The sequence below is a fragment of the Pongo abelii genome, chromosome 22, assembly GCF_028885655.2.
Source record: "Pongo abelii isolate AG06213 chromosome 22, NHGRI_mPonAbe1-v2.0_pri, whole genome shotgun sequence".
Taxonomy (NCBI): Eukaryota; Metazoa; Chordata; class Mammalia; order Primates; family Hominidae; genus Pongo; species Pongo abelii.
This window is the reverse complement of record NC_072007.2, coordinates 46,023,016-46,037,881: the sequence shown is the minus strand read 5'-3', so window position 1 is coordinate 46,037,881 and position 14,866 is coordinate 46,023,016. Positions and strand designations below refer to the sequence as shown.

General features: G+C 41.4%; 1 long non-coding RNA gene and 1 pseudogene across 1 annotated transcript; both read left to right on the top strand.

Annotated features, from left to right (window-relative positions):
* The first annotated feature begins 5,994 nt into the window (after positions 1-5,994).
* LOC134760854 (uncharacterized) lies at positions 5,995-6,714 on the top strand. The gene is made up of 2 exons (XR_010138884.1): positions 5,995-6,126; positions 6,454-6,714. It is a non-coding gene; the product is annotated as an uncharacterized LOC134760854 (long non-coding RNA).
* A 7,241-nt stretch (positions 6,715-13,955) lies between these two features.
* On the top strand, positions 13,956-14,314 carry LOC112130462 (small ribosomal subunit protein uS10-like; annotated as a pseudogene).
* The last annotated feature ends 552 nt before the right edge of the window (positions 14,315-14,866 follow it).

Here is a 14,866-nt window from a genome sequence, read left to right as displayed (position 1 = left end):
CTTTATGACATCTTATATTTAGGCCACGGATAAATCCATGGGTCCTAATCAACCACTTTCCTGAGGAAATTGGCCAAATCCCGACTGGAGGTGGGGGATGAATCACAACCACCCTGCTATTCAGACAAATCTCTTTTCAAGTGCCCTTAAAGCCTTTTTTTTTTTTTCTTTTTTCATACACCAGTGAAGACAGCCACACAGGAAACAATAATAGTTTAATCTCTTGAAAAATTTCCTTCCTGCATTGCATTGCTTTCAGACAGGTAGTCAGAGCCAGCCAAGGAAAATTAGCAGCAGCTCCTGCCAAGAGCAGGCTGCTACTTGAGCCTGTTCGTTTCACCGCCCTCTTCTTCCCCGGCTGCAGCCAGAAGCCTACTTGCGCTCCCCAGGACACTCTCTCCTCCATGGGCCCCCGATGGGTGTTCTTCTGTTCAGAGGTGACCTTACTGACATTGGGAAAGAGAGAACCACAAGGCAAAGAGCTGCTTGGTGACTCACTGCATGGCTAGACATTTTTAAAGCCTCTTCTTCCTTCTCCTCCTGGAGTTCTCTGGAGCTTCCAGTAGGGAGGACGGTGTGTTATCTGGAGAAACACATCTGGCTCTCAAACAAATGCAGTTCCTCGCAGCTGGAGCCATTGTAAAGCTGTGTCTCTCCTTTGCTCATGGAAGGCTCCCATCTGAGTGGTGAGCAATGCAGCCTAGTCGCAAGACCTCTGGGAGTATTTTCATTTGAACAAGGCTCTAAAGAACCAGCTGTTTCTGAGATTTGTGAGATACACAGGTCCACTGGCTTTACCCTTGGCAGGCAGTGCAGGACACCAGCCTTTAAAGATGCTCAACAATTCATTGCAGATTTCATGAGAACCATCATAGACATTGTTCCTTAGAGGTTAGGCTGCATTTTTCATGAAGGCCTCAAGCTGCCTCAAAGGAGTTTCTTCTAACAGCAAATTTACTCAACTGTGGACAAAAAGAGTCTCAGCTTCCCCACAGGCCACTGACCACAGGCTAGGCTTCCTGGATTGCCCATGCCCATCTGTCCTCTTGACCTCATGGCTACTGTCTTCTCTAACCGTTGACCACATGCAGGCTCCTGCTGTAACACACAAGCCAATGCTTCAGCTCAGAGTTCTGGCTTCTCTTCCAACAGTGTTTTTATTTTTTCCCTTGGCTTTGTAATTTCATGAACAACTTGCAGAGCCCAGACAAAGTTAGTTGCATTTCCATTTCTTGTGTATTTCTCCCTTCCCACATGGGAATGTATAAAGAAAAAGTAATCTGTTTTATAGAGACTAGAATGAGGAGGGTGGGGGAAGATTCACTAGCCAAACTTCTGATTGGCACAAAAGAAAACGAACAAAATTAGTTATTGTAAAAATAGCCCCTCAGAGCCACCCACGGTGTCTGGGAATTCTCTGGAACTGTTCCTATGCATTTTTAGGCCAAGCAGAAAGTAGATGAAATAGCGCCTGTTTTCATCTCCTTTTCCCTCTATTATCAAGGATAACTGAAAAGTAAGCTCTGTAGTGTTTTCCTTAGACAAGTGCCTTAGCTAGCCAGGAATATTTTCACAGCAGTCCAAGTAAGAACATCAGCAATCCATATTCACATAGAAGCTGAGGAAGAGCCCACCCTGTTGTGAAGGAATAGCAAAGGCCTTGAAGATGTTCATCATGGTGTTATTTATCATGTCAATAAATTATTAATGACCTCTTTCCAGCAATAAGGAAGTGCTAAAATCATTGTCTAACATCCATATAATGGACACCATTCACAGCTATGAAAAGACACATTTTATTTTTTAATTTTTATTTTAGGTTTGGGGGCACATGTGAAGGTTTGTTACATAGGTAAACATGTGTCATGGGGGTTTATTGTACATATTATTATGTCACCCAGGTATTAAGCCCAGTACCCAATAGTTATCTTTTCTGCTCCTGTTCCTCCTCGCACCCTCCCCATCAAGTAGACCCCAGTGTCTGTTGTTTCCTTCTCTGTGTTCACAACTTCTTGTCATTTAGCTCCCACTTATAAGTGAGAACATGCAGTATTTGCTTTTCTGTTCCGTGTTGGTTCGCTAAGGATAATAGCCTCCAGCTTCATCCATGTTCCTGCAAAAGACATGATCTTACTCTTTTTTATGGCTGCATAATATTCCATGGTGGATATGTACCACATTTTCTTTATCCAGTCTGTTATTGACGGGCATTTAGGTTGATTCCATGTTTGCTATTGTGAACAGTGCTGCAGTGAACACTGGCATGCATGTGTCTTTATGGTAGAATGCTTTATATTCCTCTGGGTGTATTCCCAGTAATGGGATTGCTGGGGTGAATGGTAGTTCCACTTTTAGCTCTTTGAGGAATCGCCATACTGCTTTCTACAATGGTTGAACTAATTTAAATTACCAACAACAGTGTATAAGTTTCCGTTTTTTCCACAACCTCGCCAGGATCTGTTAGTTTTTGGAAAAGTCACATTTTTCAAAGAAAGCTAAATTAATGGCAGATACTCTTACACTAAGTGAAAGAAAAGTAGGATGTACTGTTTATACTATTTTCCAATTTAAGTGTATTTATTGGCGAAAAAATTTCTGGTTAATGAAATTATGAGTGATTTTAATTTCATTTTTATAACTTTTTCTATTAATAATTTCTAAAATGTTTTTAATACAAGATATTTTTAAGTAGTCATACAGGCATTATTTCTGACTGTATCACTACAACCAATTTTACTTTTCTAGAGCCTTGAATTCCTCTTGAATTGTCTTCGTTTCTCATGACTTTGCCCATGGAAGTCTATGTAATTTTTTTTTTCTTTCTTTGAGACGGAGTTTTGCTCTGTCACCCAGGCTGGAGTGCAGTGGCATGATCTGCGCTCACTGCAAGCTTCGCCCCTGGGTTCATGCCATTCTCCTGTGTTAGCCTCCCGAGTAGCTGGGATTACAGGCGCCCACCACCACACCTGGCTAATTTTTTAAAATTTTTAGAGAGATGGGGTTTCACCATGTTAGCCAGGATGGTCTCGATCTCCTGATCTCGTGATCTACCCACCTTGGCCTCCCAAAGTGCTGGGATTACAGGAGTCAGCCACCGTGCCCGGCTTTTTTTTTTTTTTTTTTTTTTGGAGACGGAGTCTCACTCTGTCACCCAGACTGGAGTGCAGTGGCGTTATCTCAGCTTCCTGCAACCTCCACCTCCCAGTTTCAAGCAACTCTCATGCCTTAGCCTCCCGAGTAGCTAGGGATTACAAGTGCATGCCACCACACCCAGCTAATTTTTGTATTTTTAGTAGAGGGGGGGGTTTCACCATGGTTGGCCAGGCTGGTATCCAATTCCTGATCTCAAGTGATCTGCCCGCCTCGGCCTCCCAAAGTTCTGGGGTTACAGGCGTGAGCCATCACACCTGGCCGTAATTTTTTTTCTGAGCTTTTTTTAGGCTTTTTCAAATTCACTCTCCTGCCTGGCTGTAAAACTCCAAGGTGATGGTAGAAGCTTTCTTCTGTATTTCTGCCACTTCTACTCTCCCAGAGATGGTTTATCTTGGTTAATCAGAACTTCGTCCTAGGTAGCATTTCTCATGGTCTCCTCTACATTCGGATAGAGGAAGTTATCACCAAGGAGAGTGAAGAACGCATCAGATGTGCTGCTTTCTAGAACAGTCTGCAGGTGAAAGTTCGCCTGCTCCATGCCTCTTGCGTGGCCTCTGAGTTACATCAGGCCAGACTCTTCTTCCACACATTCTCCCGTTCCCCCGGCCTTTGTTCTATCCACACACTTCCCCCGTGACATCTTGGCAAACCTTCTGCTAATTATTTCTTTCTTGTCTTCTACTCTGCTTACACCTGAGGTTGGCTGTTTCCTCTTACATATGCCAGATCCCATCCCTGTCCCCAGGACATTGAAGTCCAGTCCTCTGTTCTTCCTGCACGTCTGTCATCACGCTGACCATCTTGTAGGGGAACCCTTAGTCTGACTCCCTCCTCAAGGGCAGAGATCACTTCTGATTTAGCCCTCCAACCCCAGTGTGTAACATAGCACTCATTTTATGTTATCAATATATTATATTTGTACATATTTATGGGGTGCATGTGAAATGTTATGACATGCATAAATGTGAAATGATCAAGTCGGGGTTTTTAGTATATTCATCACCCAAGTATTTCTCATTTCTGCGTGTTGGGAACATTTTAAGTTCTCCCTTCTAGTGATTTTGAAATATACAATATACTGTTGTTAACTGTAGCCACCCTACTCTGCTATGGAACACTAGCACTTATTCCTTCTATCTAACTGTATGTTTGTACCCATTAACCTACCCCTCTTCATGCCCCTGCCTCCCACCCACACACCCTTCCCAGTCTCTGGTATCTATCATTCCACTCTCTACCTCCATGTGCTCACCTTTTCTTAGCTCCCACCTATGAGTGGGAACATTCAATATTCGTCTTTCTGAGCCTGGGTTATTTCACTTAACCTAATGACTTCCAGTTCCATCCATGTTACTGCAAATGACAGGATTTTTTTCTTTTTCGTGGCCAAATAGTGTTCCACTTTGTACATATACCACCGTTTGTTTATCCATTCATGTGTTGGTAGACATTTAGGGTGGTTCCATATCTTTGCTATTGTGAGTGGGATATACATGGGAACACAAAACCTCATTTTGGTAGGCACTCAGCACAGTGATGTGAACTGGATACCGCCAGCTGTAGTTTTGATTTCCGAAAGTTCAGGATTAATTTATTTAAAAGGTGGTTAGTCCTGATGTAGTTCCTATCACATCAACTTTCAGTGGTCTTATTTAACTCCTTCCACTAAAAATCTCATGTTTTCTTTATTAGCTATACCAGGTGCATTGGTTTCTAGTTGCTCCTATTTATTTTCTCTAATTCTCTCAGGTCACACTTACCTAGTGATTTTCATACAGAATGACACAGATATTATGCTGAATGGATTTGCTTCTATAGTTTTATTTGGGAAGTTTTTTTCTTTCTCAGTTTGTATTTGAAAACTTCTGGAAGGAGGAAGGGTAGAGATGAGGTAGGCAGAAAAAGAGAGAGCCAGAGAAAGGCATAGGGAGAGGGAGAGAAGGAAGGGAGGGAGAGGGATTTTATGCACCCAGAGAACAATGAGAAGCCTTATCTAACTGTGCTCGCAGATGGGTTTTGACACCAGGTAAAGGTAAGACCATCAAGGAACAAAATGGTCAGGGAAAAAGTTATGTTGACTCAAAAGTTTTTTTTAAAAAAGAAAACATTGAACAATGATGCGACATCATTGAAGATATCTTTGGATAGTGGCATTACTATATACATGTCTCCTGAAACAATAAAAATAGGCAAAGTTGAGATCTTTGAGAGGTATTTTATTTATTTATTTATTTTAGATGTAGTCTCACTCTTCTTGGCCAGGCTGGAGCGCAATGGCATGATCTTGGCTCACTGCACCCTCCACCTCCAGGGTTCAAGCGATTCTCCTGCCTCAGCCTCCTGAGTAGCTGGGATTACAGGCACCCACCACCTGGGTGCCTGGCTAATTTTTGTATTTTTAGTAGAGATAGGGTTTCACCAAGTTGGCCAGGCTGGTCTCGTACTCCTGACCTCAGGTGAGGAGGTGATCTGCCCACCTCGGCCTCCCAAAGTACTGGGATTACAGGTGTGAGCCACCGTGCCCGGCCGAGAGGTATTTTAAAGGCAACACGAGGGTTTGTCTTCTGGACACATGGAAGTCTGAATGTCCTGGATCTGATGTTTGATAAGATATCTCTTCACTGTCCGTAACTGGAAAGGAAATTCTGATGGAGGAATCAAATAAAATTTATAACAAACAGGACATAATTGAATGGCAAGCAGAGAGGTAGTCACCCTTCGACAAATGTCTGTCTTAGTGCCAGCGCTCTTCTGGAGGCTTGTAACTGTAGTCAGATGAGCCCCGCTATGCCTGGCTTAACTTCATGAAAGTTTTGTGACTTAATAAACAAGGTGTGGTGGGAACCAGAGTGAGACTCAGGCTGGTCGAGCCTTGCCTAAGCACTCAGGAACAGGATCATGTGAAACAATACCTTGCCCAGGGCACGGCTACGTCAGGTATCAGCACTTTGCTTATTTCCAGCCAAAGCCCAGGTGAGTCAGGGAAAGTTCACTTACCTCTGGCCTTTATTCCACCCCACTTCTGCGTTTAGTTGTGAAGGGAGACTCTGGCCTGGAAGACTCAGAGGACTGACTGTTCTTGAAAACACAAGAGGTCACAATCCAATTTGTGTGAATGTTGGTTCTCTGCTTGGGGAACGGTGAGGGAGGGAAGGTGGCATTCACACTGGAGAGGTGGTCGGGGCCAGCATTCTTCTCTTGCTCTCTATCCTCTGTCCCTAAGTGACCCACGCTTCTAAGATTGCTCTGAGAACATGCCACGTGTTCATCAATCTGTTCATTTTTCTCTTGATCACACAGGAGACCATATTTCAGGCCTCCTTATTCTCTGTCAACTGGACATGATCCACGGAGAACTCCAAAGACCAGAGGATGATGGAGCCTCTAGGAGGGAGGGCCCAGGGCTTCTGAATCACCTTGTGGAAGGATGCTGCTGAGTATTTCATCAGACTCTGCTATGAGTGGGGCATAAATCTTCATTAGGTGGCACTACTGAGAAGTGGGGTTGTTTGCTACAGTGGTAAGACTATCTGACCAATACAAGGTGGCTGCAAAATCTGACTTTGCAATGGCCAGTATACCTGCCTTATTTTGTGCCTCAGCCTTATCTATAAAATGGGATACGACAGTACTTACATCATAGGGATGTGATGAGGTAAAGCATTTAAAGTCGGACCTGATACTTGGTGAAATGTTAGCCACTACTCCTATTACTGGTGCTATGAGACTATTACTACTACTACTTCTATAATCTCTACTACAGCACCCTCCCTATTATAGCTGTGGGGCTTTCTTTTGAGACTAGAACGCCCATGAGATAAGTGGTTGCTTGTTTTCCATGAAAGCCAGCCATGGATCTCCTGCTTCCCAGAGAGGGGAAAATAGGTTTCTTGATCAGAATCTATGTGAAGTATGAGCTAAGCGAACCGAACAAATCTTAGCTCCTGCCACCCAGGGATTATGTGCAAGAAAATGGCACATTTTCTATTGTTATGGAAGCCAAACACCACCTGATGATTCATAATGGATTTAGAGGGGAGAGATCATTTTGGGTTATGAGAAAATTGTTGAAGATTTTATGGAGAAAATCAATTAGTTGCTTAGTCTATCCAGTTCATTTGACGGGGGTGAAAAGAACAAATGCTGAACATGGCCCTAGAAATTTAATAGCAACCATGGAGTAAACTTGACTTTTCAATAGGGGTTTGCCTTATGAAGCTTAGACAATGGGATTGTAAACAAAGGCAATATTGCATCTGTAGTGACATCTAGGCTGCTCAACCGGAATAATTTGAATTGTTCTAACTGGCTAACAGATGAAGGTTGATGTCTGGGTCTTAGGATGGTGCAGTTGAGAAGCTGAGTGTGGTAATTAAGAATGTGGTCTTTGAAGTCAAATTTCCTGGGTTCAAATTCAGTGGCTTACCAGTTGCATGACCTTGGGCAAGTTACTTATTCTGTCTGGGCTTTGATTTCTTCATTTGTATTATAAATTGGAAGTAATCATATACTTCTCTTACAAGGTTGTTCTGAGGATTAAATGAGTTAACACATTTCAGTGGCTTAGAATAGAATGATATTGTGTAAGGAAATTAAATCTTGGGACCCCAAACTCATTAAGCCAAAGGGAAAAGTGGAGCTAGGAACGGGGTCACCCAAACCTACCTCCCCATTTTTCGTTCCTAAATAAGATGGCTACAAGATGAAAAGCTACATGTCTCCCCCATATTTTGCCTACAAGTAAATTCCTGGTGAGCTGCAAGATCTTTACTCTAAGGTGTTTCTGTTAAAATTTCACCATGGCAATGCAAATTGATAGCTTATCTTTACAGGTGCAGCCATCCTCCTGCTCACCTGACCCAAATGCCTATCTGATTATTTCCCTGCCCCATTTTGTCTATGTTATCTTCTGTAAAATGCAGATTGCCTGCCTTTTCCCTCTGCCTCATTTGTCTATGTCATCTTACTTTAAAAAAATGCAGATTTATTGAGCCAGACAAAGGCACGAATGACTAATTTTTCCTAGCTCCCTCTTACATGAAAATTGGGTACTTCACAATATCCTGCCCTTTCCCCTTTAAATTTGGAGCCATCAGAATCATCTTTGGAGAAAGGCATAGACCTGTCTCCCAGGCTAGCATTCTTACCTTTGGTAAATAAACTTCCTAAAATGATTGAGACTTGTATCGTCATTTTTCTCAATTGACATAACTAATGATTATTGTTATAACAAAATATTGTTTAGTACCTTGGTCTGCAGCATAGCCATCTATTTCGAAGGGGGTTTTAAGTTTTGTAACATTGACAGAGAAATTCAAAGCTTCATGCCTTTGAGCTTCAATCCCAAGGAGTTCCCCCTAGAGGTCTGGCAAAGAAATGTGTTTGCCTCACCTGTAATTCCAGCACTTTGGGAGTCTGAAGCGGGCGGATCACCTGAGGTCAGGAGTTCGAGACCAGCCTTGGTAAACCTAGTTTCTACTAAAAACACAACAGTTAGCCAGGCGTGGTGGTGGGCACCTTTAGCCCGGTGACTTGGGAGGCTGAGGCAGGAGAATCACTTGAACTCTGGAGGCAGAGGTTGCAGTGAGCCAAGATCACACCATGGTACTCCAGCCTGGGCAACAGAGCAAGTCTCCATCTCAAAAAAAAAAAACAAAAACAAAAAGAAAAAACAAAAAACAAAAATCAAAAACCAAACCAAAACAAAACAAAAAAAAAATGAAAGAAAAGAAATGAGTTTGCCTGATTCAGTGGCGGCTCCAGGAGCAGCACGAGGAGGCGGAGTGCTCAAGACCAAGAGGATGCAACACACCATTTCCAAGATACTCATTTTCACCCATTTTTTCTGTGGATTTTTTGAGCCAACCTGACTGCCCTTTGAAGCTGTTTCCTGATCAGGAAGACTGGAGAGATAAGAATGAGGCTGTGGACTGGAGTACAGTAGGCATCTATGATGCTGACCTGTCTCAGAAGATGCGAAGAAGCCACCTAGATGTGTGGATAATTATTTTCCCGAAATTAATTTTTTACCTGTTTTTTCCCCCTTTTTTCTCTCTGCTTTCAAACTTTTCTTTAAAACATAATTTCAAACTGTAAGATGTATATTTGTTAAACTTTTAGTGTGGAACTCATTTCAAATTACAGAAAAATGCAATAGTAAAAATATTGAGAAGCACAACAAATACCCTTTATCCAGAATCACCTGTTGTGGACATTTTATTCCATTGGCTTTATCATTTGCTCTCTCTTTCCATACATACACATATACATGTATGCATAACATAGAAACAATATATTTGTCTCCTTTGCAAGCAAGTTGCATACACCATGACCCTTTACCCCTAAATCCCTCAGTGTGTATTTCCTAAGACTAGGAATATTTATTTTTTTGCACAGCTGTAGTGCACTTATCAACTTTGGTAAATTTTGCATCAATATAATACTCTAATCTACTGTCCATATTCCAGTTTTGTTAATTGACCCAACAATGTACTTATAACACTTTTTTTTCCTTCAATAAGGACTCAGTCTAACATTGCATTTAGTTATATGTCTCTAGTCTCTGTAAGGTATATTTTTTAAAGGGCAGAGCACTTTCAAGCACTAGAAGGATAATCTTTTTTTTTTTTTTTTTGAGACAAAGTCTTGCTCTGTGGCCCAGGCTGGAGTGCAATGGCGCGATCTTGGCTCACTGCAACCTCCGCCTCCCCGGTTCAAGTGATTCTCCTGCCTCAGCCTCCCGAGTAGCTGCGATTACAGGTGCCTGCCACCATGCCCAGCTAATTTTTGTGTTTTTAGTAGAAACGGGGTTTCACCATGTTGGTCAGGCTGGCCTTGAACTCTTGACCTCAAGTGATCCACCCGTCTCGGCCTCTCAAAATGTTGGGATTACAGGCATGAGCTACCGTGCCTGGCCAATCTTCCTTTCTTGTTCTTAATAACAGGAGCAAACACACTTGATCTACTTATGATATTCAATGCTGTAATTAAGAAAAAATAAAATGTTCATATCTTAAAAATGGCTAACTTTTTTGGGGTGCTGTTTAGAGGTGTTTAATTTTTCTAAGTTATCTAAAGTTTCTATTCTGGTGCTTCTGTTGCTATAAACTTCTCAAGGACAAGTGTTCTCTTCCTTCCTCAAGTTTAATTTGAAAAATGTGCAGGCACCAGCAAATGGAATTACAGGGAAATCTTTTAGTGTACAGATGGGAAAGCACACCCTTTTGGAAGTCAGATTGAACCTGTGCTTTCCCAGGTTTGGTTTTCTCAGACAAATGCCACGTATTTTTACACAGGAAAAATTCTACTAGCAGTTTTAAGTACCTCTCAAATTTTGGGCACAGCAAAGAAATTATAATTGATCCTTGAACAATGTAGTGGTTAGGGATGCTGACCCCCACCCCCCTACCAATGCAGTTGAAAATCCATGTATAACTTCACCAATAGCCAGCTCCTCAAAAACTTAACCAATAGCTTACTGTTGGCTGGAAGCCTTGCTGATAACACAGACAGTCAATTAGCACATATTTTATATGTTATATATATATATTATATACTGCATTCTCACAATAAAGTAAGCTAGAGAAAAGAAAATGTTATTAAGAAAAAGGTAGATGAAATACATTTACTATTAATTGAGTGGAAGTGGATCATCATAAAGGTCTTCATCTTCATCATGTTCATGTTGAGTAGGCTGATGAGGAGGAAATGGAGGGGTTGGCCTTGCTGTCTCAAGAGGGGCAGAGGCAGCAGAGATGGAGGAGGTGGAAGGAGAGTCAGGAGAGGAGGCTTGTTCAGTGTAACTTTTACTGAAAAAGAGTCTGTATAAATGAACCTGCATAGTTCATATCCATATTGTGCAAGAGTCAACTGTACTGGAAAAACAAAACCCATAAAATCTCTTCCAATGTGTTGAGCAAAGAAATGGGAAACAATATTAAGGTTTGAGGTCTCTCTTTTCATTGGCAATAGCTTCTTTGGCTGTTTCTTCCATTCTTTATAACAGACCTCTTTAGGAGGGACCAGGGACTTTTTAGATTCAGCTTGCTACATGTTTTTATGAGTTCCATAAACAGAAAGTGATGTGTGCATGGGTGGGAGAGGAGGGGAAAAAGAGGTGGAAGAGTGGTGGTCATTCGCAGGAAGGCTTCTCTGACTACTAAGAATGTATGAAATACTGCTCATAATTGTTACTATGCAAACTTAAATACACCTCAGTTAGCAATGAGCAATTTACCACACATTGGCTTCCACACATTGGCTTTCTTCAGAAGCCAAAGTGTGGTAAATTGGAGTGAGGTAGTTGAGGAGAGCAGGCTCTGGAAAATAAGGTGAATGTATGGAGGGGAGATGGAGGAGGGTTAAGGGAAGGGTTTCTTTGCAATCTTTCAAAGTTTACTTGTTTCTTGAAGCTGTTATCAGTTTATCATTTATAAAAAAGGTAGAACTATAATAGGACCAAAAATGGGCTGTGTAGGGAGGATGCTAGCTTCCTCTTCAGAATGCGTGGAGTCACCTATAGTTCCAGCTACTTGGGAAGCTTAGGTGGAATGATCACTTGGGCCTAGGGTTCAAGTCCAGCCTGGGCGACAGAGACCCTGTCTCTTTTTTTTTTTTTTTTTTTGAGAATTTAGAATGTGTGGAGTTAATGGTTATATAGTCTAGCAGAGAATATGTTTCTGAGAATAAGAAAAACACCAGGGAAACTGGTGTTTGAATCTTGGATCAAGTTGAAGGTAGTCTGAAAAGCAAGGAATGTTCTAGAACCTCAAGTCTAAGGGAGTGGAGAGTAAAAATGAAATCCAAGTTGAGGTGAAGACGGAGTCTTTTATCACTGACTCGTCAGTGGCTCTGGGCAAGGAGGAGGATAGGATGGTGCAGGGAGAGCTATAGGATAGTGTTTCTGGACTCCCTGAAAAATGCTGAGGTTTTCCAGTTCTCTAGCTGCAGAAATTAGTCCTCTGGGATATAATGTGGATGAATTGCTGACTCATCAGTGCACAAAATCATTTCTATTAGAAAGGAATGGCAGCTTTTACGTAATCCTTCTGAGTGGCCATTTTGTATGCACAGGATGGTTCAACTCATGGGTAATGCAGACTTTTGATTTTTGCTTTAGGAAATGGCCGTAAAGGAGAAGAAGGTCTGGTAAGGCCTCTCATGTCCATTTCTGGGGCTCACAGTCTGGTTTGGTGTGGGACCACCTAAGTATGCTCTTTTCACAGCTTCTTAACAAACAACTCTTAGTAGCTCCAACCTCTTGTGGAAATTAAGCTTAACACTGAATAAGTTAAGCAAGTGAGATGTAACCATAGTCATCAAACCATTTTTCCTGGGTAACTTCTATAAATTAATTTGATTATTTTGTAGACTGACTTCATAAGAAATCAGGAGCTGGAATACAGGTCCACATTATTCATGATGTGTAATATAATTGAGATTAAAGATTAAATTTTAGTCTTAGTAAACATTGAAGATATAGTTAGATACCATAAAACCAGTCATGTTTAATGATCCCCAGCATTTTTTTCAGTCTCTCAGTATGTATGTGAGAGGGAATTGTGAGCTAAAAATAAATAAAACCTTACTTGTCACATGACAGCTAACAGCATCCGTCCATTTCCAGAATGGCAACTTTTATATCTCGATTTTAATAATTCATGAAAGAGAAGAGGTGTGGTTCCTTCAAAAGCAGGTAAAGTGGACCCTTATCAGCCCATCAATTCCTTTTCCTGCTGTGACTCACAGATTGATGGCAACAGTGAAACTTCTGTAGTTTCATAAAATATAGTTTGATGTTTACATAATCATGTGGATTGTTTTGACCTTTTTTGTTAGAATTTTTGGAATGAATAATGCACGTAGCAAATAAAAGTTAATTTACAAGTTTATCTGGTTGATCAATGTATAAAGATAAATTACACACATACATATATTAGATTTAACTCTACAAAATGGACATATTTAGGTAAAAAATAGCCAGCTATTACTAGTTTCATAAGTTACCAATTAAAACACATACGTGCAAACATATTGCATTTCTACTTATCAAAAAATAATAATGGAACATAGTGCAATTATAGTAAGATAGATTGCAAATAATAACTTTTATAATAAAACACTAAACAAACTAATTTGTAGAGTACTCAAGTCAAGGAAAGTCATTTTTCTTCTGTATGTAGGTAATGTGTTTTGTTCTATCAGAGAATTTGGAGTATGGGTTGCTATGGACCAAATTGTGTTCTTCAGAATTCCTCTCTTGAAGCTGTGAATTACTGTATTTGGATGTAGGGCTTTTAGGAGGTTAAGGTTTAATGCGGTCATAAGGGTGGGGTCCTACTCTGATAGGATTGGTGGCCTTCTAAGAAGAGAAAGAATATTACTCAGCCATGAAAAGGAATGAATTAGTGGCATTTGCTGCAACCTGGGTGAGATTAGAGACTAAAAGTGAAATAACTCAGGAGCAGAAAACCAAACATCATATGATCTCACTCATAAGTGGGAGCTGAGCTATGAGGATGCAGAGGCATGAGAATGACACAGTAGACTTTGAGGACTCAGTGGGGAAAGGGTGGGAAAGGGGTGAGGGATAAAAGACTACAAACTGAATGCAGTGTATACTGCTTGGGTGATGGGTGTATCAAAATCTCACAAATCACCACTAAATAACTTACTCATGTAACCTACCACCACCTGTTCCCCAATAACCTGTGGGGGAAAAAAAAAGAATAGCTTTTTGCTCCTGATTCACCACTGTTCACTCTTGCCAACAAACAAGTCAGTCAAGAAGCTGTGCTGCAGCCATGGCTTTTAAAGATCCCGGAAAAGCACCCATGGAGCTGGAGGTGGTGATTTGCTGAATTTGAATCACGCTAATGAGCTGCCACATAAAATCTCTGGAGAAATGTGTGCTGACTTGAACAGAGGAGCAAAGGAAAAGAATCCCAAAGTGAAAGGATCGGTTAGAATGCCTACCAAGACTTTGAGAAATACTACAAGAAAAACTCCTTGAGGTGAAGGTTCTAAGACATGGGATCATTTCCAGGTGAGAATCCACAAGCCACTCATTGACTTGCACAGCCCTTCTGAGATTGTTGAGCGGATGACTTCCATCAGTATTGAGCGAGGACTTGAGGTTGAAGCCATCATTGCAGATATTTAAGTCAACTATTTTAATAAATTGGTTACCAGTTAAAAAAACAAAGAAGAGAAAGATACACCAGAGATCTCTCTCTGTCTGTGTGGACAGGCCCTGAGGAAAGGTTACCTGAGGACATGGTGAGGACTTGCCATTTACAAGCCAGAAAGAGAGCCATTACCAGGAACCTGCTCTTAGACTTCCGACCTCCAGAACTGTGAGAAGATAAATCTCAGATGTTTAAGCGATTGGGTCTGTAGTATTTGCTATGGCAGCTGGAGCAGACTAAGACAGGGATAAGGAGGAGGTAGTTGAAATCAGAAGGCCATCCTAGGGGCTGTTGCATCTGAGCAAGCAAAATCTGTAAATAGATTTTCCTCTATGAGTAATGCGGAGGGGTTGTATGGAGCTGAGGGGATGTGGGAAGCAGCTTTGTGCTGGGAGCACACGTGCAAAGGCTGGTGAGTTTGGGGAACTACAGACAGTCCAGTATTTCTACAAATTAAAACGCAGAGGAGGCTGGGTCTTGGAAAACCTTGCATGCCCCCATGGAATGTGAATCAGCTTCTGCCATGG